This window comes from Spermophilus citellus (assembly GCF_964194105.1).
Source record: "Spermophilus citellus genome assembly, chromosome: 1".
In the NCBI taxonomy this organism is placed as follows: Eukaryota; Metazoa; Chordata; class Mammalia; order Rodentia; family Sciuridae; genus Spermophilus; species Spermophilus citellus.
Genome location: NC_138182.1, coordinates 214,323,220 through 214,341,868, shown reverse-complemented (window position 1 = coordinate 214,341,868; position 18,649 = coordinate 214,323,220). Strand labels below are relative to the sequence as shown.

General features: G+C 35.5%; 1 long non-coding RNA gene across 1 annotated transcript in view; it reads right to left on the bottom strand.

The window, feature by feature from the left end:
• Nucleotides 1-1,854: 1,854 nt before the first annotated feature.
• LOC308652798 overlaps nucleotides 1,855-18,649 on the bottom strand; it is an 18,694-nt gene continuing 1,899 nt past the window's right edge. Inside the window, exon 3 of the long non-coding RNA XR_014022896.1 lies at nucleotides 1,855-2,301. This is a non-coding gene — a long non-coding RNA (uncharacterized lncRNA). The remainder of the gene's footprint in view (nucleotides 2,302-18,649) is intronic.

Below are 18,649 nucleotides of genomic sequence, written 5' to 3'. Positions count from 1 at the left end.
TTGTGTTTGAAGATATCTGTTTCATTTAGTGCAGGACTAGAAAAATAGTCAGTGATTAAGGGGATAGGAAGTGGGGGAACAGTGAGAACTTGGCAGGACCATTAACAATTGAGGCTGGGGTTCAGGGATAGGCCCGAGCTGTAGAAGAAAGCTAGGTTAAAGACCCATACAAATCAGAAAGTGTGCCCTGCCTCAAGATAGAACCTAAGGCTTTCTGTTTGAGCTAAAAGAAGAAGAGAGGGAATGGAAAATTAGGGAGGGGACATTTTAACTTAGAGATTGCAAGGCCACACAAGTTTTACTCTGCTTATGGGTTGAATAACACAAGAAATTAATTCCAAGTTGTACCATGTGAGATTGACAGTACCCATATGCATTCTGCTTTGACACTACTGGCTCAAAAGTTAAGCTGGCTATAGAGACAGATGACAAAGAAACTTGGCAGGGGCTGGCAGGAATACTAAAGAGAAGAAATAAAAGCAAAGAGAGGAATAAGGAGAAGAAAATGAAGCTAAATGCCACTGACCACAGAAAAGAAAACTAAACTCTAAAAAAATGAATAAAAGGCTTATTTCTCAGATCCAGGAAGGTTTATCTGAGGCAAAACTGGCTTATGTAGTGATGGTGAGGCTTATTCATCTGTTTCCAAAGAGGACAGACCTGGGGCCTGCAAGGAAAAACAAACAAGCCACTTCCTTTCCCCATCTATGCCTCTTGGTGACCTAAAAGTGCTCATATTAAAACAGGGTGGAAGGAGGCTAATGTTCTCCAAACAGTCCCTGGGTCAGGACTGAATGAGAGACTTGGCAAAGGAAAATGACATCAAGAATTACCTGAAGCAAAGTGCTGGAGGCCAGAAAGCAGTAACAAGTGTTAGGATGAGAGGAGACAGGGCTATATCGGGGCTTATCATATCCTCCCAGAGGCTAAAGGTCTGCTACGCAATTGCATGGGAGAAATTGTGACCACGCAATAGTAGCATTGACAGCCTGGAGGGTCCCCAGAGGAAATATGAGGAAGGGAAAATGTTCAAGGTGTGGGCTTTATGATAGAAATCTCACAGATCATCATAGGAAAGTAAATGGCTCTGGCTATCCAGTCAGGGTATTCCATAGAGTTCCCCTGTTCTAAAGCCATCTCTATTCATTTTGTTGTTTTAATTCTTTGGTTAGATCTTTAGTGCTTCTCATTTTGAAATTATACAGGCATCTGGACTACCCATCAGGATTTGTTATAGTCCCAGGTGTTCTTCACATGATATGTGCCTTGCCTTCCTGCATGACTTCATGTACTCTTGGATGCCACACAACTGGTGTGATTTTCAAGAGGTCAGCAACACAGAAACCACTCTGTCATTATTGAAGTGCATGGTGTCACTCAATGAGAATTCTCAGCTCAATTCTGACAACAATTTGCCTAGCTAGATTTGGGGACTCAGATTCACAAACCCAGGAAGTTATAACCAGGACTGTGGACCTGTGGTGGGCAGAAAAAGCTTAAAAATGACCTCTACTGGTACTGATGATGTTAGAGTATCTTTACAAATTAAACTAAAAGATTAAAATGATGAGCAAACATAAACAGAATAATTTGAGAAATCTGACTTCAAGAAAGAACAAACAAAGCAGTATTTTGAAGGCTTACCTTCTCATCATGTTGGAGGAAATGAGCAACACCTTATGTACCCTTCAAGTCAGCCTCTCTTCTCTTGGATAAAGTCTCACCAGTGAATTAAACATTCTCTGGCTGAATGTTGGACACAACTAAGTACAGGTAAGTTGTCTTAAATCATAGAACAATCAGGAAACTAAGATCAGGGAGCCACTTTGGTTTTCAATTACAGATTGTGATTTTGTACAGATTCACAAACTTTTATTCATTCTATCGAAATGATGTGATTAAAATTTTAAAGCATACATAAGTTATCATTTTTTTTAACGTCTATGATCATGAAAACCCTTCCTAAGCACCATGGGAAATTTGCAAAGTGCACTTGAAGGGTATGACCAGACCAAGAAAAGGATTGATGTGATATGAAAGGAAAGTAGAGAATAGAACAGTTGCTTGGCTTAAATTGGGCAATTTGATTTAAGAAGCACCAGAACAATACACAAAACTACATATGCCATCCAACGCTGACAAGAAATACCATTCCAATGCTGCAGGACTGTGCCAATTCACTTGGAGTGCCATCTTCAGCCAGCCTCAATATGGCAAGTCAGTGAAGAGTCAAAACCACTTCCAGTTTGCTTTAATCCCTGGGAGACAGATTCAAGAGGCCAGTCTGCCTTTTTCACACTGCTGGGGAAATAGAGCAGTAAGCACAAGTCTCCATAATTGCTTCTAACTTTGTAGTACTCAAAACCATACAGAGCAAGTAATCTTCAAATACATGTTGATTTTTATTGAGGACTACACATTTAAAGACTCGAGTTCTTTTTTAAAATAAAGTAACATAATCACTATTGAATAGTAACTTCAGAATCTTCAGAATAGACAGAGCTAATTGCACTTTGAGACCCAAGCAGGTGTTTTTTGTTGTTGTTGTTCTGTTTAGGTCCAGCAGACACCATTGAAATGTTTCCATCAGTTCTTGGCAGAAACTTGCCTATTTAACCAAGAAGGATCCTGGAATCCTGCAAATTTTATTATGACAATATAATGGATTCTTACATTCCACCTTGAAGGGTCTTATCACCACGGCCTCTGGAGGATTAATACCAGAAAGTTCATTTTTTCTTATTCAATTTGTTCACTAGTGACCAGAGTAAACAATCTTATTAGGTAGCACAAGTAAATTCAGAGGCAAAATAGAAGCGAATAACTTTTGATTTTTGTTGGCACAGACACAGACTTCAATTCAGCTAGAAAGCTGGGGCATGCTCAACTGCTTCTTTCTAATCCCTTGAATTTAAATAATCACCAAGCCTCCTCTACTCTGCTTCCTAAATTGCTCTTTTTTTCATCCTCTCCATCACAAGCATTGCCTTATTTTAAGCTCCCATCATTTTTTTTTTTCTGAAATACCATGTTTGCCTTCTTCTTGGTGGCTCTGCCTCTCTGTTCACAGCAATCCATATCAACTTACACATTGTTTTTCAAATGCTTCAAATCAGGTGATATTAACCATTCAATTTTTAAAAACATACAATAGACAGTAATGACAACAACAAACTAAACCCCAAACTCCTGCGGCTTCCTATCACTTGCAGGACAAAGTCCAATTATTTATGGGACTTGCAAATAGGTTTACATTTGGGGCCTTACCTATTATGCTTGCCTCACCTTTCATATCACCATGCTTTCATTACACTAGCCAGAAAAAATTATAATTGTCTAAAGTTGCTATCATTCCTCTATTCCTTTATATAAAGATATGCTTTAATTATTGACCTTGCAAATTCATTCTTTAATTTTTTGCTCAAAGTCCTACATCCTTAAACCTTGTCCTGTGCCCTGCATATTCAAAACACATGGCATATTTCTCTATTATATAATTTTTCTTGCAATGCACTGAATTCAAATCCCTCTTTTTACATAGTAATGTATCCAAGGGTCACACCCCTTAGGCTCCACTTTGCATCATCAGCATCTGACACAGTGCCTGGTATTTCTCTTGATAATTATTTGTAGAATTAATGAACATGTGGTATTATGGGCTGGTTGTATGGTGTCCTTCAAAAGCTGGTGTGTGAGAAAAATGTAAGAATATCTAGAAGTGAAACAATTAAATTATGAGACTTGTAACCTCATCAGTGGGTTAATCCATTGATGGATATGCAGCATAGGGTGTGGCTGGAGGAGGTGGGTCACTGGTAGCATGCCTTTGGGTTTTATGCTTTGTCTAAGCACTGAGACTTATGAAACTCTAAGTACCAAAGTAAACTTTTTCTCTAAAATTGTCCTTATCAGGTCTTTTTGTCACAGCAGTGAGAAAGCTGACTAAAACATACACATCCTTACATACTGAATTTGTTTGCCAATTATTACTGGTAAGTGGACAGTTATCTAATGCAGTAAAATGAGTTCCTAAGGAACCTAATGTTCTATGAAGATCAGTTATTATCTTCTTGGGTGCAGGAGATGAAAGAGACTTGGACAGAAATTTTCTGGGTTTCTACCACTCCCCTGGTTAAAGTATCTGTTGCTTGTCTCATACATTAGGCATTGACATAAACCTCTTTGTCAAGCAGTTTCTACTTAAAAAAAAAAAGAGAGAAAGAAAGAAAGAAACAAAGAAAGGAAGAAAAAAGAAAAGAGTTAGAAAGTTATGAGTGATGCGGTCCTTGTTCTATCCTTGCCAAACAATAAAAATTAGCCATATTTAATCAAATATTAAAATGCAACTTGATTGTTAGGAATTTAATACTGGAAGGATCTATGAAGTTTTCAAGTCAAGTCACTAAACAATGCTTTGAGGATTCTCTGTTAAATTATCTTATCAAGATACTTTAGTAAGAACAGTTAAAAATTAGAAGTTGAAATTAGAGGTTTAAGTTTGTGATTCTTCACCAACTAGCTCTGTCATTCTCAATATGTCATTTACCATCTCTGAATCCCAGCTTTATCATATGTCCAAAATTAAAAGGGGGAATGATCTCTACCTGGCAGGTAGAGATGACATCTATAAACACCATGATCATACATGTTTAGCTCCAAACCCAATGTTTTTCTTCTTTGAACTGGACTATACCTTCTCTCCTTTTCAATGAAGTACAATTGGAATAATATTTACTGGTAGATTATGAGTAAAATGATATGTGTCATTTCTAGGCCAAGGCTTTTAGGAGGAAGATATGCTCTCTCCATTCTTTTTCTTCTTTGTTTTTTTCATCTAACACAGTTTATTATCAGACTTTGATGAGGGAGTGATGGGGTACTGAGATCAAAGAATACTGTGTCACTGAATTACTATGTGAAGAAGATTTGTGTGCAAACCAAGAACATTCTCATAGGAATATTATGCAAGCAAGAGATAAACTTAATTTATGTTTGAGCCATTATATAGTCTTCCATCTGTCTGCTTCTGTGGCCTATATTGTTCTAACTAATTCAGACATCTTACAGTCATGAGATGTAGTCATTTAAGTGATCACATCACATTCTTGTTAATCATCACTATTCTCTGTTGTTTATGGGTGAAGAAGGCTATATGTGATAGAGGAGCTAGGATATAGAGGTGTGAGTTTTCTACCACATGTTCATTTACACCTTTCTGTTATGAGCCTGTGATGATATTTATTTAATTAATTTTAAGATTCCATTATGTGTCCCTCACTGCTAACCAAAGCTGTAACTGTGTGTGAATTAGAAAAAGGTGCTCCTTATACAGGGTGCAGAGCTTTCCTCTTGGAAAGAGTCAAAGAATGAGGGGCAGCCCCTCTGGGCTATACTGATAAGAACAGGCTCCATCTCTGTGGTGACATAGCCAGTTTTAGATGACAGAGAATAAACTGGGATAGCTTTGATATTTAGGAAGGGAAGAACCTAAGAACATTCCATTTTGATGGAAGAGCATGGACAAAAATACTAAGGTGTCAACTCAAAAAGCCAATTATCTGGTTTATCTAGAGTAGAGGAAAATGAGAACAGAAAGACTGATTGGAAAAATTGTCACGTTACCAAAAACCCAATGGGTGGTTTATATTATTTTGGACAGTAGAAATCTAACAAGGATGGGATCCTTGAGGTAGAAAGAGAAGTTAGAAGAGTTATTGGAATTATTTGGAATGAAGAAGAGGTCTGAGTTAGTGGAATGGCAGTGGGAAAATAAAAGAGGTAATAGATTCTGAAACAAGATAAGTACTGTTTTAATTTTTTTTTTCGCCACTATGACCAAAAGACCTGACAGGAACAATGTAGAGGAGGAAAGGTTTATTTGGGGTTTACAGTTTCAGAGGTTTCACTCCATAAATGGCTGGCTTTATTGCTTTGGCCCAGGATGAGGAAGAACACCTTGGCAAAGAGGAAAGCAGCTCAGGACATGATACCAGGAAGGAGCGGGAGGGGCACTCTGTTTGAAAAGGACAAAATACAAGCCCCAATGGCACACTTCCAGTGACCCATCTTCTCCAGCCACACCCTACCTGCCTACACAGTCATCACCTAGTTAATCCCTATCAGTAAATTAAAGCACTGATTAGGTTAAAGCTCTCATAACCCAATCATTTCATCTCTAAATTTTCTTGCATTATCCCACATATGAGCTTTTGGGGAACAACTCATAGCTATATCATAAGAAGTTTGGGTGTGAGGGAAAGAGAAAGGTAAGAAAGAACTAAAACTAAGATTTAGAGTTTCAGTGTATAGAATAGAGGTATATTTAACAAAGGTTGGAATGCTATGAAAAGGCATAAGTTAAAATATAAAATGAGTTCATTTTGAACTCTTTTGAGTTTTCTTGCCTTTATATACAGACACAAGTTTTATATCTTGTGTCCATTTTTTATATTGAAAATAGAAAACACTTAAAAAGTTCTCACTATATGCCAGGCACTACTCTAAGCACTTTAAATATATTGGCTCAATAAATATTCAAGCACCCTTGAGATAATAACTAATATTATCTTTGGTTACAGAGAGCTGACATGTTAAAAGTTACTCAGCTAAGGAGTGGCAGAACTAGGATTTTAACTCAGAAATTCTGACACAATAATCCTCATTTTGAACTTGCATGGTATCCTGGTTCTTCTAAACTCACTTAGGAAAAGAAAATTTCAGAAACTAACATTGCATATGGTCAGGAATATTTCTAGTAATTGTTATGAATCCAAATTCTTCTAGTGCTTTAATTTCTCCTAAGTAGAGCATTCTGAACCTTTAAAAGCTTCCCCACCAATAAGATGCTGTTTAGTAGATAGTGATTGCTATGTTATGAATGTCACCTCCAAGACCCATGTTGAAATTTATTGCCACTGTGATGGTGGTGGGAGGTTGTACCTTTAAGAAGTGATTAGAGGTCATAAGAGCTCCACTGATTTAGGTCAATGAAGCTCCATAGGAGCAGGAGGGGCTCTTTTAAAAGTAAGCTCTCTTTGCTCTCCATTCTCACCTTGTTATGATGTAGCAAGAAGGTGCTTGCTAAATGCTACCCTCTTGATAATCCAGCTTCCAAAGCTGTGAGAAATGCGTTCTTTTCATTGTAAATTACCCAATCTGTGGTATTCTATTATAGCAACAGAAATGGACTAAGTTAGTAATTTTTCTTCAGGCAGGAATATATTTCAGAAAAATTATACAAAATTATATGGGAATGAAGGAAAAGGTGGGATCTGGTGTTAAGGTCCTGCCATAGACAGAGGAGATTTTCAAATATAATAACAGGTTAGTGCTTCGTGAAGAAAGCCAAAATAGTTTGTCAGTTTGGGCTCTCAAACCCAGCCTTGTTCTTTATGGTTGGCCTTTAGCCAGAGCAAATCCCCCCCAACTGACAGCTGTCAACTGTCACAGGTTACAGATTAAAGTGACAAACTGCTCAGAATTGTGGATAAAAATACTACAAACTCTAAGTATCTAAGTATCTAAGTATCTAAGCAGAACATTTTATATCTAGATTCTTAGCACAAAGGTATATTTCCATCTCTCGTACCCATTTCTTGGAATAATTTTGACTTCACAGTAACATGAACACCTGGAAGTTGCTCTTTAAAGTTCTTTCTTAGATCATCTAGAACCATTGACGTGCACCTCTGCCCTTCTATACCCAACTGAGAGACACATTGTTGCTATGGTTTGAATAATTGCATCCCTACAAAATTCATATGTTGAAAGCAAATCCCCAGTGTGTTGGTATTGGGGGCTTTGGGGGTAATTAGGTCATAAAGATAGAGCCCTTGTGAATGGGATTAGTGCCCTGATAAGAGAGACTTGAGGCAGCTCATTTGCCCCTTTGCCTTCTATCATGTCAGAACACATAAAAGGCACCATATATGAAGAATGTACACTTATCAAAATTGAATCTCCTGGTGCTTTGATCTTGGCCTTATTTGTCTCCAAAACTAAAATATACTTCTCTTGTTTATAAATTACCCAAACTAACGTGTTTTGTTCTAGTAGCCTGAATAGACTAAGAGAAATGTGTGCGATTATAGTGCAATTCTACTATGTTTCCTTCATTTCTCAATATAGTTCAAGTGAAAAATGGTCGGCAAATTAATAAGATTAAATGGACACCCATATAAGACCTGGCATGTCAAAAGGTTCAGCACAAAGAATGAATTGGGTGATGATATGACCCAGTTTTCCCCAAACAATCCTGATCTCCTTTCCCTTCCCCTTCCTCCCTCCTCTTCTTTCCACTCCTTTCTCCTCCTCCATCTTCGCCTTCATCTTTTACAGTGCTAGGGAAGAATTCCAAGGTCTCCTGCATGCTAAACCAGCACCTAGGTACTGAGTGGCACTGCCTGCCCTGATTCACTTTTGATTTTCGATGATATTGTTGGTAACCTCCCTGTTATACTCTTAGAAGTGTTCTGACTTAGTTCACAAGCTATATGGTCACTATATTGTTGGAAAAAACATCAAAAGCTTTGGGTCATAGATTTGGAGCCTTGATTCTATATTCTTTTAGTAATTAAGTGTGGTCACTTATTAGAAGGTAGTTTCAGAGCATCCTTTACATATAAACAGAGGAAAACAGGAGCTAAGGGCCTCACTGCAATTCCCCAGCACACTTCTCTACTCATTTTCATCTTCACTTTATCTACTATTTGATTACTGAACTATGAACATTAGGATTGTTTAACTAATACAGAGAATTAGAAATATAAACTTAAGCAAATAATATGTAACAGTGGGCCATGATGAAATCTGCTGAAGCAAAACAGAAGCTGAGTTGACTGGTCTAACATCCTCCTTCTTAATATAAGGATATGAACCCATTTGGTGTGGCAATGAGTCAAGCTCAACACTGCATTTCCCAGAGTAATTTGCAACAAGATTTTCAACTAAGTTACATTCAAATAATGTGTTCAGAACTGTGTGGTACTCTTTGGAAGTCTTTTCCAAAAAGGAGGGAACATGACTTTCTTCTCCTTGTTATCTGGAATACAATGAAAAACTTATAATGGAAAATGTCATCTTCAACTATAAATCAGTACATGGAGGATGAAGGGATGCCAGTTTCCTGGTGATCCTGGAACCATTGCTTCTACACTGCTTGCCTCTGGATGTATTTACAATCTCCTGTTTATACCATTGCTATTTTGCCTTTTGTTTACTTCTAGGCAGACATAATCCTAATTTACTCAGGAAGAAAGCATGAAAATTCCATGTTCAGTCATCCCTTGGTACCAATGAGTCTTGGTTTCAGAACCAAAATGAGTCTTGGTTTCAGATTACCAAAATCTTTGGATGGTCAGGTCCTTTATATAAGATGAAATAGCATTTGCATATTGCCCAGCACATCCTCCCACCTTGTTTAAATAATCTCTCAATTATTTATAATATCAAGACCAATTAAATGCTATGTAAACAGTTGTTATAGCATATTGCTTAGGGAACAATGACAAGAAAAAAAGTCTGTGTATATTCAGTAAACATTCAGTAGAGTCCATGGTTGGTTGAATCCACAACTGTTTAGGTCTGATTGTACAGAGTTGAGAATGGAAAGCACTAAACACCAAGGGTGATGTCTGTATAGCAAAGGAATGGTGCAGAAAGGGGAGAATTTCATTGAAGTATTCATAGAACTTGTAAAAGTGCAATTTTCCCTTGGGAGATACTCTAATACTGAGAAAATCAGATGTATCTTATTATGGGTAGCAATAGTGATAATTCCTATGTGAAGAGAAAAATAAACTCTGTTAGAAGCATTCTTGCTCTTAGCTGAATATAAAACAATAACGTATCCAAGTGCCTATACTTCTGGAATGTCCAGACAACTTTCTTTAAAGAAAGGCTTATTATATAGTAGGATGGTATCAATTGACTACAAAATGCTTTCACAACTTCCCAGAAGAGTTTCAGCTCATTTCAGCACAATACGACCAAGTAAGACTACCCATTACAATATGCTAGCATGTGAATTCATTATGTGCAATATCTAAGCCCATCAATGTTGATCTAAGCATTTTGATGGCTAGCGCTCATAGATCCATCTTAAAACAAAGTCTGAAGTTTTGGCTTTCAGGAATACATCATGGACACAATGTTGCTTTACCTCTCTGTAGAATCAGAGGGCTTACACTTGGGTATCTAAGGGCTTGCTAGGAGTGGGAGCAGATGGTAGATTTTATATGTTCTTTTTATAAATGCATTTTGAGCAGGTTTTTTTTTTTGCATGAATATTTCATTTATGACAGGGTGCTGCTTAGTTATATAAAAAGTAAATACATAACGAGCGAGGTGTAAGTATAGCAGCAATGTAGTGCTGAGGCTAATGGGTGGAGAGGATTTTAAAAATACAAAGAATTCTCATTTTCAAAAGTACTTTGCAAACTTTAAGAGATAAGTGACGTGTTTCTTTCCTGCTTCCTTTATCCCCAGCTGTACCCCTATTCTGCTATGTGCTTGTCCAGGAAAAGAGGAAAGTTTATATTCAAGAAGTCAAGCATTGGATTTTCAATCTTTATTAGAGAACAGTAGGTTTGTAAGTTTAAGAAAGGACCGAATAGTCCACATAAAGAGAAACAGCATAGCCAAGCATCACAAACAGCAGTAGCCTAAGGTTAGGCAGGAGATCCTGGGCAGCAGGATACACAACCATCAGCAGCTTGAAGAAAAGATGGGAAACAGCAGCTGCCATAAACTAAAACGAAGGGCCTTTATCTTCACAGGGGACAGGTGGCCAAAATATGCCATATATGTCCCATTGTGCCACATTATATATATGTTGTCACAGTGTTCTAGGCTTCAAAAAGTATTTCTAAGTTTTTTTTTTTTCTGTCTAGAGAAAATATTTAAGCCAACTTGAGAAAATGTATCAAATCCCACTTGCCTTTGGGTTTGTTTTAGCCTAGGTCTATTCTATGTATTGCCATAATTAATTGAAATGTTTCTATGATTCTTAGCTTCCTTTTAATCTAAGTTCTATTAGTTAGTACCTAAAGCTAGAAAAAAAGAAATTAAAAATAAAAGACCTGCAGTTTTGGTCAGTATCTCAAATCTTGCATGGCAGAAGGGTGCATACTGTGGAGACTTTGTATACAGTATTTCACAGAGTATAAATAGCATGTTAGTCCTGACCATAAAATGCAGTTAAAAATGACACTCATCTCTGTAATGCCTAAAGACAAAGTAGGTTGTAAGAGGTAAATATAACAAAGCAATTTTTATGTTTTCTAAGTGTTCCTTGAAGATAAGAACTTTATTTCAGATGGCAGACCCTCAATATTCATGAGGGATACCACAGTCCCAAATTCACGAATATCAGTTTAGTGTGTAATTATCTCCATAAAGCTTCTATTTCTGGATTAGAACCATCACTTTCTTGGATAGCTTTGCTTCCACTCTACTTTCATCACCAGAACTAGCAACTGACTTTATTTGCAAGAAAAGTATTCACAAAGAAAATAGTTTTTTTTTTTTAATCAAGTTATGAGAATTACTACATAGTAACGTGACCACAAGCAGAGAATATCTAAACCACTGTGAGAAGATATGTGGGCTAGTCATCTAGGCACACTCCAGCTAAGGGATTCCTACTACAGACCAGCCGCTTGCCACATGTAATTTAATTTCATGCCTCAGCAAAATTACAAATTGCTACATGTCATGAACCCTTGCTTGAGGGTAGTCAAAGTAGCAAAGTTAAATCCTGTCAGTAACGTATTTCTTTGTATTCTCAAAAATCGTCAACTACAATGACTTGCATGTAGGAGATTGTGAAGCTATTAGGTTGGTTGATGATCTGATTGATTAAGTATGTGATTTATCAAACGCATAGGGGATAAGATGTTGGGTAGGCTAATGGAACACCCCACCTTGAATTGCTCTTTGGCCCCCTCTAGTGCTTCTTTTAGAGGCAATTCAGAAGTGTTAGTTAAGAATAGCATTAGACTAATGGGCGCTAAATGGTGCTACAGCTGTTGTCAGAGGGGGAAAGGATTATTCAGAAAACAAATGTGGTCTGCATAGAAGAAGTGGATGAAAATGTTAGAATGCCTTCTAAACTTTGCTAACTTTATGTTAGAAATACTTCTTGAAGATTTTCTGGGAGGTGAGTTTAAGATGAAAGTCACTGAGTACACAAGTCAATGTCTTCCTTAAACCCAAAGTTCATTTTTACAAATGACAGGAAAATGCATGATGGAGATTTTTTTTTTTTTTTAGTTCAGCTATAGATTCTGGGCAACCCATAAAATTTGTTATTCATTAAGAGTGATAGAAGATGTATACTCAGTATTTAGTGAAAAATGACAATTTATACATGGATTCCCATCTTTTCTAAATATTTGTTGCATGTTTGAAAATAGCAATTGAATGCATAATAAAACAAATAATTATATTATGTTTTCTTATTTTCAAAATATATTTTGCTATAAACTTCAATTTGCATTGTAAAATTGGTCTTTCCTACATTTAATTTTTTTGAGAAATTCACAAACTTGATTGATTTCTGTTTCAGAGAAAACAGAGTTTTGCATAAAACAGCAATATTTAAAGTTCCTTAAAAACTCAAATTTTATAGAAACCAAACACATATTTTAATAAGTAGAAATATATTAAAATTTTTGTTTCAATTTCATGTTTTAATCTTACTTATGTATTCTTTTATTTCTTTCAGTCTTAGGACCAATTTTTATGGATGATTTACATGTGGGCTTTCCTTTCTCTTTCTCCTTATAGAGACCAAAGAGGAAAATGAATTAAATTTCCTTAAGAATATAGAATAGATTAGTGAACAAGATCAACACATTTAAATATCAATTAAAGTAGACTGAAGTGTCTTAAGGAAGCTCTGGATTAAAAAGAAGAGAGGATGCTGATTACTAGTAAAAGATTTAAAGTGTAAGTGAGAATGGAAGCCAGGAGCTAAGGAGATGATTGAAAGGTAGGCTTGACTGATAAAAGGACAAATATGGGAGTGGAGGGGCAAACAGAAGTAAAATCAGGACTAGTCAATGAAAAGAATTTGAAATGGAGGGTGAAAATCTTAGTGTTCGTGACAAGCAAAAGATTTGAAGAAAAATGTATATAGTTAAATATATATGTGTGTAAACAGTGCGCATGTGTGTATGCATGTGTGCACACACACACAAACACACACACACACACACATTTAGAACATACCATAGGAAAATGGGGTTTTAAGAACGTTTATGAGATAGTTTCCTGGGGTAGGTTTTCCTTCTGTTATTTGGGCAGTGATTTCCAGTGCTACATGAAACTACTGAACTCTCCTCATAAATTGTCACTATTTCAACATCAGCATGAATAATGTATATGAGAGATAGCATAGGAAGAAGAATTCAGATTTGCAAAAGAGGAACAGCAGATGCTGGAAACCCTAATTGTGGTTATTGGGCAATGTTGTCTAGTCCATAGCTCAAGACTTTGACACTTACTGACTTTAACAGGGTTGTGCAATCCATGGACATGGGAATTTAGCTTGGCTGAAAATGAATGTATTTTACCTGATAGTTTTCTCAAGAAGGTGATGGCTCCCAAATGTCTAAATTAATATTTTGACTGAATTCCACCACATATGCCTCATCTTTATGAAGCACAATGGGAGACTTGTGTTTTGGGGTTGATTAACGGAGGACACAGGATTAGCACATAGAAAAGACTAAATTGTAAATGACTGAAAAGAAGCTCATTTGTATCTATTTATTCATCCTTATTAATAGTTTTGGGCACTCAGAAATGCCTCAAGGACAGGCAGAATTGCAAGTAAATAAGTTTGTGAATACCACCATTAAACTCTGGGTATTTGAAATACACAAAAATGGCGAAAATTAATGGATACCAAAATCTCAAAAAATCAGATTTTCTGAAATACATTTATAATTCCAACTTAAATTATTGCCTCTTGAATTCCAAATATTTACTTGTTAGCAAGTAGGGCATATAGTAGCTCAATGAATTATCTGTTCAAATGTTGAATTCAAATCTATTAAAAGAGTTTTGTTTAAGTAATTTCTGGTGAACTCTGAACACATTTCAAGTCACTGAATTTTAAAGATCATTACTGAGCAAAATATATTTTTTGAACAAAATATATTGGAACATTTGGATAAGGACTACAAAAAGATAGTCACTCAAATATATATGAATGATAATTCAGAACATCAACATTTTAATTACGAAACTTGAAAAATCCTTTCATATTTTAAGGATGACTTTTAAAACAAAATTCATATGAAAAAATGCAGAAGAGACTGTTGATGGGGGGAAATTTTGGTGAACAGCCATAGTCTGGAGTCCTGGTTCTGTTTCATTTGGTTTTATAACCTGGACATTCACCCAAATTATGTGACCTTCTTTTTTCATATCTGTAAAGTTAAAGGATGAGAATAAATAATATATGCCCTTTTTCATCTCTTATATTCTATGGATTTATCACTCTGTAAAACAGTATAGAAGTGTTCAAGCACTTTTTTAGAAAGTTTTATTTGAATCATACGTTTTACTGCTAAAGTTAATATTTTCATAATCACTATGAAAAAACAGTAACTTTTCCTAATTCAATATTTTCTTTGATAATTTTTCTTAAATAGCTGCTAATATTTTTCCATATAAGAATTTACATGAGCTGTTAGTGTTTAATGGCTCTACATCAAATGTGTCAGGGGCAATGTTCTTGTCCATTGTCTTGTTCCCTCTCTGAATTTAGTAAATCTCCACAGCTCACATGAACTCATGTCTTCATGACCAGTAATAATAACATAACATTTCACACAAAAACACATATGCAGGGGTGTCATTCAGGAATTAGAACTCAGGATGTCAAGGAAATAGAAAAACCTCAAGAAACTTATTAAAAGGTAAAGAATAGAGGGACAGTGCAGGTGTCCATGGTACCTTTCAAAGTATGTATGCAAATTTTGTAGCTGATGACCATTAGACTTGTAGAAAAAGTAATTTAGGACAATATTTTGTGTGCTGAATGTGTAAAAAGAAAGCCAAATAAGCCAATAGCTAAGTCTCCCATGAAAAGTATCTGAACAAATCTTTCAGGGCTACCCTATATGTAAGAAAGAAAGTTTCTGATTCAGGAGAATTTATTTGCTGTGCAATTTAAATATCTTCTGATAATCATAACCTTTTGCTAACCTTGCATTGTTTTTTGAGAAATTTTAAACTTTGATAAATTCTCATGTTAGTGTTTAATATAAACTCTTAAAATGAATTTATGTACTATAGAGTATTCTAAACTGAAAAACTGATTGATGAATGCTTTTGTGCACACACATGTTCTACAACAAAATAAACAAAACTATTTCAGAGTTACAATATTACTAATCATTATAAACAAGTTTTATTTTCCCTTATTATAAAAAATATCAAAACCTAAGAACCAGCTCAGTGATAACTTGAGGAATGGGCTGATGAGAGAGTTCTAAGAATGTAAAGCAAACTGTTTTCTCTCATGTCTTAATATCCAAAAGTTTCACTTGACTTCATTATTAAAATGTCAGTTCTATAAACATCTGACATCTAGGGGAATGAGCAGAGGGAAGTTGCCAGACAAAGCATAGTTGGAAAAATAGAAGAAAAACTAAGGGCATATCATATTATTAATCCCAAAGGAGGAAAATTTTTAAGTGGAAGTGGTTGAATATTGAAAAGAGCACTGAGTATTTTTCAATGATTTGTAATAGTGTAAGCCAAACTGCAAGTATCTGCAGATAATGCCATGATTACATAATACCATAAAAAGAACCTTGTTGAGCCGGGCACTGTGTCACATGCCTGTAATCCCAGCAGCTCAGGAGGCTGAGACAGGAGGATCACAAGTTCAAAGCCAGCCTCAGTAAAGCAAGGCACTAAGAAACTCAGCGACACCCTGTCTCCAAATAAAATTCAAAATAGTGCTGGGGATGTGGCTCAGTGGTGGAGTGCCCTTGAGTTCGATCTCCAGTACTAAAACAAAACAAACAAACAAAAAAACAACCTTATATATAAGGAAAAATTATTACTGTAAGATTGGCAGAGCATAGGTACATCTATTTGAAAAATGACTCAATGGTTTCAATAGCTCATGATATTTGTTTCTGTGTAAAATACATTAACAAATATTTTCTTTCTCATGTAGAAACTGCTTTTCTCCTCAATCTTTTAGGTGCTCTAGATCACAAATATGACTTGAATTTGTAGATATCTGTGGGGTAAGAAATCATGTTCCCATAGTATCATGATGGTCCTAGCCATTGTACCACAAAAAGGCAGAAAAAGCAAGTTCATCTCTGACTCCCAACATTTCTCTCTGGTGTGGGCAGACAGTAAGAAGATATGATCATTTCTCATAAATTTGTTGTAATCATAGTCATCTTTCACTCTATCACTGAGGAAACCACAAGGACATTCTGTTATTTCAGTGCTGTGATTCTTCTTGACAGAGATAAAAATTGGCCTAATTATCTAGCATATCCTTTTGTTTCGTTCTGGATTTTTTTTTTTTTTTTTTTTTTTTTTTTTTTTGCTACAGATTCTGCGGATTCAAGGGAGATAGAAGTCACTAATCTACTTTTCTTCCATCCTTTGATCTGAGAACATGTCTCACATATTCACTAGTGATGAATCTATATGAGACCTCTTTCTTATTTTCAGAGACAGTTATAGCATAATTATTTAACTCCTGGTACATATTCAATGGTTGCTTTTGTTTTTAATATGTATTTCTTTTTGTGGTATTACTTTAAGGTGGCTAAAGTAATAGAGTAGATCGTTGAACATTTTTCTCAAAAGAAAATTTTCTTAAAAAATTCATCACAAGAAATTTCTCTTTATTCCTTTACAAAGAAGCATACTAAAATTTTTTACAGCTATGTAAAAATAGCCAGTCAATGTTTTCAAAGAAGCTCTATGGAAACTTTCTCTCTGTGATTTCTTTTCAAGAATATGTTCAAAACATACAATGATGTTCTTTATTTATTTAGTCTTGTTAAAATTTCTTCATGTTCATGTCATAATTTTTTTTCCTTAGGGTTTCTTAAGACAATCCTTTTTTTAGAGTAAATGCTTGTTAGTAGTGATGTGCTTGCCAGCTGTTTTTTTGGGTGGTCACTGACACTTATACCTGAATAAAAGTATTTTACTAGTAGTTATTGACTTGGCTCTGATGATAAAATACCCTGCTTTTGTGTATAAACTGAACCCATATGCACATCTATAAGTGTTACTCTTTGAACATTTTCAGGACCATTTCCCAAGTCTTCCCTGGCTTTGTGAAATGAGGTATATGGTTTCGTCTGCCTCTGGCTTGCATGTAAGCATACTATGGAGAATTTAGTTTTTGCCTAGAAATTCATTAATATAACATTAAATTAACTATAAATACTATAAATCCTATAGTTTTTTTTTTTTAAATTGAGCCATAGTTTCTAAGAACAGGATGGATACCACTTTTGACAAAAGTTATGGTATGATACTTTGGAAATATGGTAAATAAGGCAAAGTTAATATTAAACAGTTGAATGACCAGCATCTTTATATTCTGTATTTTAATTTTTGTTATTTTAGTAATCGTAAACTTTGTATCAGTAAGGGTCACATAGGAAACATAATTGACTACATACCTTAAGTGAATAGGTAAGAGATTAGTTATAGAAATGTAAGAGTGGCAAAAGGCAAAGTAATAGTAAGGGCACAGGCACTAGCAGTAGTGGGAAGTTGTTATCCCCAAGGCGAATGAAAGAAAAAAGTGTTACTATTGCCCCAGAAGAACTGGAATTATGGAAAAGTTTTTGCCAGTGTGTGACCCTAGGAGGGTCATGCTAATGCCATAAATGTAATGCTAATCCAGTCAGATGGTGGGGAATGCATCTTGACTTGTCTCTTTTCCCACACTCTGATGTCATGCCTCCCATTAGCTGACCCCAACCAGAGTGCAACTGGCCAGGGAGTCTGGGTGACAGATAGAAAATAGATGGAAAAAGAAGAACCTTGGAAGGAAAACAAAAGATAAGCACTAAAAATGTATGAGAGTAAAACTAGTCTTTGATTATGATGTTAGTTGTACTTCTTTTTACTCTGAATTCAATCGCAAGGCAGCAAGGCCATAGATTGAAGTGCATTGTACTAAAACATAAAACCATGTGACAAAACTATTAAATCTTGGGGTTTTACATAGTTACTAATCATCTCTATTGAATTTTTGCAGGATTAAATGAATTTAAATTCATGGTTTTTAAAATTGTTTAATTTTCTAAATCCTTTTCCCTCAACAGCTTTTAAAAAAAGTACCTATATTAAAAGATAAAATTACAGATAACTGGTTGAAGAAAGAGTCTATGATTCCTCCACTCAAACTTTCTCTTTTAGTACTCACCTTATCAAGTTAAAGAAGATCTCTGAGGAACATCTTAGCTCCAAGAAACTGTTTGGGAAACTTCATTTTATATAAAGAAATCATAAGTAGAATTCTTAATCCTTTGATTATTAGTGGGAAAAAATGCCAGATATTTCTGTGATTTGTAGAAACAGATAATACATTAAGAAAGTTTTGGTGTTTTTACTAAAACCACCACCAACAAGAAAAGAAGCA